General features: G+C 42.2%; 1 long non-coding RNA gene across 3 annotated transcripts; it reads left to right on the plus strand.

The window, feature by feature from the left end:
• Positions 1-837: 837 nt before the first annotated feature.
• On the plus strand, positions 838-5,417 carry LOC119308339. 3 transcript variants are annotated; one of them, XR_005150058.1, is made up of 6 exons: positions 838-1,219; positions 1,305-1,407; positions 1,484-1,835; positions 3,188-3,271; positions 4,216-4,336; positions 4,995-5,417. It is a non-coding gene; the product is annotated as an uncharacterized LOC119308339 (long non-coding RNA). The 3 variants fall into 3 exon arrangements; XR_005150057.1 differs by lacking the exon at positions 4,216-4,336 and having other exon boundaries at positions 1,484-1,581; positions 1,702-1,835; XR_005150056.1 differs by lacking the exon at positions 4,216-4,336.
• Positions 5,418-5,905: the final 488 nt, after the last annotated feature.

The following is a 5,905-nucleotide window of genomic DNA, read 5'->3' on the forward strand; positions in this document are numbered from 1 at the left end:
GCGCTTGCGCTGGCGGGAGACCGGGAGGGTGAACGATGGAGGAGCTGACCGATACTGGGTCGACGGTTGCCGCAGCAGAACGCCGCGGACACATGCGCGAAAATGCGTCGCACCGCGGACGGGGAGCGCATCTACGTCGAGTGGAGCCTCCTGGAGCCATGCGGAGTCGTCGGCGATGAAGGTGAGAGTGCCGAGACGGATCTCTTGACCCTCGACCAAAACTCCAGCAGACACCATGATGAAAGTACTCGGAAGAATCGCAACTTCTCCACAAAATCGCTAAAACACCCGCCCCACGGTGGGCGCCAACTGTCGTGGTTCTAAGCCTGACAGTAGAGTGGGGGGTAGGTATGGAGAGGCAAGGTCCTAGCTATGGAGAGGTTGTAAGCACAAAGGATGTACGAGTTCAGGCCCTTCTCGGAAGAAGTAACAGCCCTACGTCTCGGAGCCCGGAGGCGGTCGAGTGGATTATGAATGTATGAATTACAAGGTGCCGAACCCCTCTGCCTGTGGAGGGGGGTGGCTTATATAGAGTGCGCCAGGACCCCCGCCAGCCCACGTAGGAGAGGGTTTAAGATGAGTTAAGTCTGGGGCGTTACTGGCAACGCCCCACATAAAGTGCCTTTACTATCATAAAGACTACTTGATTACAGGCCGTTGCAGTGCAGAGTGCCTCTTGACCTCCTGGTGGTCGAGTGAGTCTTTGTGGTCGAGTCCTTCAGGCCAGTCGAGTGTATCCTCGTTGGTCGACTGGAAGGTGACCTCTTCTAAGGATGTCCTGGGGTAAGTTACTTGGATCAGGTCCGTGACCCTATCCTAGGTACATAACCCCGTCAGTGCACACTTCATGGGGAGGCAAGGAACTAGGAGGCGATGGGGTCGGATCTGGTGGTGCTAGGTCGGAGCTCGATCCCCCGCCTCCCGAACCAGCCGTCGCCGCGTCGCTGGGGCTCGTCCGCCGCGGGTTTCCATGGGGAATCACCACAACAGCAGCACGCCTCCCTCCTTCCTCCTCATCGCCAGAGCCGCCGCACCTCTCCTTCCTCCTCGCTCTCACCCTTGCCGCGGCGCGCATCCCTCCCCTTTCGATCTAATTTCATTCTTGTTTCACATGTTGGTTTGGTTGGCAAGAGACGTTGCAGCGCCGACTGCAGTAGCCAGGGTTGGCGTTGGTGATGTCTGTAGGTATTTTCGTCCTTGCTAGTCACACATTTCCTAGGTTTGTTCAATGTCTCTGGAGCTAATGTATTATCCTTTGATTTCTCCTATATTTTCCTTCCTGATTTTGTTTGATGATTTGCCAGGTTATGGGATTGGATATCCGTTTTCTAAGATTCTTAGCTGATAAGTATATTGTGCGGAAAAGTCTCTACAGAATGATGTTGTGCACATCCAAATCCAAGCAATGTAAGTGACCTAGCATTTCACTGGTGGTATGGTACATCTCATACAATTTCTGAATTCCAATACCGTTCCTGTGTAGCTGGATACTCCATGGGGCAAAGTTGAAGCTTTGTACATCACTTCTCTCCCTTTGTTTATTAACGTTTCTTCATGTTTGGAAGTGATATGGGTTTCCATGTACTTGATAGATGCATTCCTTATCTTTATGTGTTTCATCTATGTATATATGTTTCTGCCCATAAATGTATTTATGAGCTGACTCCATTTTTTACCGCTTTTCTGTGGCAATTTGAAAAGGACCCTTCCATGGTGCTCAGCCACCGTCCGATTTCGAGGGAGAATAGGAGACACCGACGAAAGCGAGTGTCCTAGCGGCGAACCCAAGGATGCGTGGTGATTATGCCAGCTCCATGCTCCAGTTCTTCTATTGGGTGAGCTTCTTCACTCTTCTTGTTAAGGAGATGTTCATGTCTAGCTGTTCCTACAAAGGGGATTCTTTATGTTTCTTCAGTTGACCAGATGCTCGGATCTAGCTAGGCTTTCATATAGAAATTTTGTCCTCTTTTTAAGTTTGCTGGGTACCTCAGCTTAGTTTCTGCAAAGTGGATTTTTGTTTGTTACTGCTCAGCGGATGCTCTCGGATCTAGCTATATTCCTAGAAGTTTTTTTGTTGGCCTTCTTAGTTTGTTTGGTACCTAGATCTTTCCTCGTCGAGAAGGGGATAGATTTGTCCTGGAGCTCCTTTTCTCTTTATAGAGGAGTCATTTGTTCCTTTGCTTGATTTGGTGCCTGGCATGGGTAACGGGGACAGGCGACCACGGGAGGATTTTGGGGAGGCACCAAGGTGAGCTTCCCCACAACTCTTCATCTCTTTCTCTCTACACATGTCTATGCAAGATTTCTGTACCGCAAATGCCCCCATACCATGTAAGCATTCCCTTTCCCTTTTCATCGTCATGGAAAGACATGGATTCGAAGAGGTGCCATTCATCAGTAGATATTCAACCATTAACATTCCCTTCTCAACATCACAATAGGATACCTCTGTACCTAATGCACACCATTAGTTTGATATCTACTGTATTAGTGCAATTACTTATACAGACCATTTGACTGGTGTGCGGGGAGCCCTTCTAATTGGTGATCTATGTGTGTTCTCTTTTCTTTTTTGCTGTAGCAGCCTAGCAGGCATGGTTTAACCATAGGCTTCCAGTTACTCTATGTTTTGGGTGTCAAATAAATAGGCCGTTTTAGGCTATGCCTTACATTCTTTTCATACTCTGCAAATTAATAGCATCCATTTTAAACCACAGGCTACTCCCCCAATCGTGAAAATCCCCTACAGAATGGTTTTGGGTGTCCTTTTAGAATCTTTGGGCCTGCCAGTGGCTGAGTAATGCGAGGGCGGTTTGAAGTTACGAAGAACCTCATTTTCATTCAAATATGCATGCCTTTTTGTCATCCAAAGCCTTTGCATTTAGGTTTATATTATTGATTTGGTTTTAGTTGTTTAGATCAAAACTGTAATCTTGCATGTAGATTGGACAGATTAATTCTCACTTTTGAGGACTCCATTTTGTTCATCGGAATGTTTTTTCAAGTGCCCCAAGAACTTCGCTATGATGTTTTTCAAGTGTCTTTCCATGTCTTCTTATTTTGCCAATTCGGAGTCAAGTAGAGATATTATACTCCACCCTTTCTTGTGTTGTAAATAATTATCCCTCCTACTTCATTGTCTTAGTTTTTGTATAGATAACACTCACCTATTCCTTTGTTCTGTCAGGGGTTCGCTCAATTCATGTGCTTGGGATTTGTTTTGATTGACGGACCTTAAAGCTAATGCAATAATGCATGAACTTGCCAAAAGGTACACATTGACTTGGTTACTACATCTAAATCAGTAAAAGAGCTTCTGATTAACCTATGAGAGGTTGCTAAGTACCTAAGAAATGACATTGTATGGTTTATTGGCCTAATAGGTTCTATTTGAGCCTAAAACTAATAAGCATGCCCAAGGATGCATCTTTTTTATCAGTTATGATAAGAGTGTAAATAGCATTGATACTTTGTATAGAACGATTAACAAAACACTAAGTTGATGATCAGTATTTTGGCCTTACTTATTGTTTATCTTGGTCTCCACTGTTTATCTTGATTTACAATGCTGAAGGTGGCTAAAATGCACACTAATTGGCGTTATGTTCTGAAATTATGGTTCCGCCACATTAAAGATTGATCTATAATAATTGTATATGAAAATAAAGTCCTCTGCTATGCAAATAACACTTGGTTTAAATCGGGAACTCATGCCAAGGATTGAGTCATAGCTTTTGTATGCATCCCTATCACTATCACTCATGCTTTTGTTTTAGGTACAGATTTGTAGATGGTAGGCATTCTTATGCGTATCCGCTTCCCTCTTCTTCCTTACATAACATGCAAGGTTATCATTAGTCTAGGTTAAAGCAATTTTTGTGATCAGGCAGAGCATCAACATTTGAGATGCAAATATAGACGTCCGAGAAAACCCATGCATATAATTTGATGGCAAAGAAACCAGAGAACACATGAATGATGTTATCTTGATGTTGGTGCCTTAAACTACTACACCTAGCATATTTCAAATGCAATACCTGCCAATCTGGAGCTACCAAAAAAGTCCTATGTAGTTATACACATCATGGCTTCAACAATTTTACTTGAAAATGCACTAACCATTAATTAATAATGACAAGATGGATGCTCTTATCTTAGAATATGCTCTAAAACCTGAAAAATATGATAATGAACCTGTCTCATCCTTACCACCAGGACACTCTGTTTATCAGGGTCGTTTTAGTTTTCAAGTGTCATCAGTGATACATGGATGGATGGTGTCGTCACTGCTCCACTGCCCCATGTTTTGGTTGTTTTGGTCCACGCTTGAGGCAAGGTTAGATTTGTTCTGATTGCTAGCCAGTTTGTGGGGTTTTCCTTTGGAGCTCATCATAAAAATTGTGGTTTTAATACAGTGTGTACCGCAATATCCTGCTGGTTTGTTTCATGCTTGATTGAGTGCTCATGTGCCATTGGTTCATATCCATGTTTGTAAGGCTTTATTGCTCCATTAAAATGACTTTCTTCAGTTAAATGTGGTTCTAATCCGGTTTGTACAGAAATATCGTTATTGAGTACCATGATCCCGTCGTTTAGGTGCACTTAAAATTCTGAATTGTGCTCGCTGAGTGCCTTCTTTTTTACTACCTTTCATTGGTGTAGATGCAAGCTATAGAGGTTTGTTGAACAATCTGGTTATAGCTTTATTCTCTTATTTTCTTGCTCATTGCCACGTTGTTTTAGTTACCAGCAGGCCATGTGAAAATAAGCAAGCTTCTTATTGGGATATATTTTTGTAACACTGTGTTCTGTACAACAAAAGCTTTTTCCTGCTATGTAAATAACATTTTGTGTCCAAAATCATACTGAACTCATTGTTTGTTACATATATTACTGGTTTGGATGCTTTAAGAAGGTGATTATAACATGTTTGCATTCATATCTCTGGCCATCTGCGATGAATTTTTTTGTTAATTGCTCATGACTTATTTCAGAAAACCAAATATGCACCATGTCGATATGCTTCATGACGAAACCACTTGCTTTCATATGTATTGGACTACTGCATCATCGTCTTCGTCAATGGGAGGATGAAATCAGTAGTAGCACCAGCCCGCTAGCGAGGAAGGCTGCTCGGATCTGCTGTCGTGCCCACCTACAACTTCTGTAGGTTGTTCGACCACTTAGAGAACTTCTGGTGGCCATAAGCAATCTTAGTTGCTCACTGTGATAATCTGAATGTATGCAGTTTCCCTCTTTGCATGTGTGCTTCCGTGTCTTTCCTGGTATATTCTCAGTCTATGGAATGGTCATATTAGGCATGTAGTTTATTTTATTTTTTGTATAAAAGCTTGGTACTAACATACAAATATGATTATTTTTTCAATTTCTCAATGTGGTGACCATATTTTCAACTATGAAAATGCTTCCTTAACTGGTCTATACATATTATACAAATATGTTTTTTTTTCAAACTTATATTCCTTACCGTGATAAACATGTTATTTTTAATATAGCATGATTTAACACATGTGCTTTATACTACCAATATTGACATGTCCTTGCAAAATGAGACTATTTTCATCGACAACATGGCTTTAACGGGTCTCTGCGCCATTTAGCGCAACGGGGCAACTAGTGTTTATTATTCTTAAGCTAGAATTGTATTAACCAAAAACTTGATACATGTGTGGATACATAGATAAAACATCGTGTCCCTAGTAAGCCTCTACTAGACTAGCTCATTAATTAAAGATGGTTAAGTTTTCTAATCATAGACATGAGTTGTCATTTGATGAACGAGATCACATCATTAGGAGAATGATGTGATGGACAAGACCCATCCATTAGCTTAGCATATTGATTGTTCTGTTTTATTGCTATTGCTTTCTTCATGGTAAATACA

Source organism: Triticum dicoccoides, chromosome 5B, assembly GCF_002162155.2.
Source record: "Triticum dicoccoides isolate Atlit2015 ecotype Zavitan chromosome 5B, WEW_v2.0, whole genome shotgun sequence".
NCBI classification, from domain to species: Eukaryota; Viridiplantae; Streptophyta; class Magnoliopsida; order Poales; family Poaceae; genus Triticum; species Triticum dicoccoides.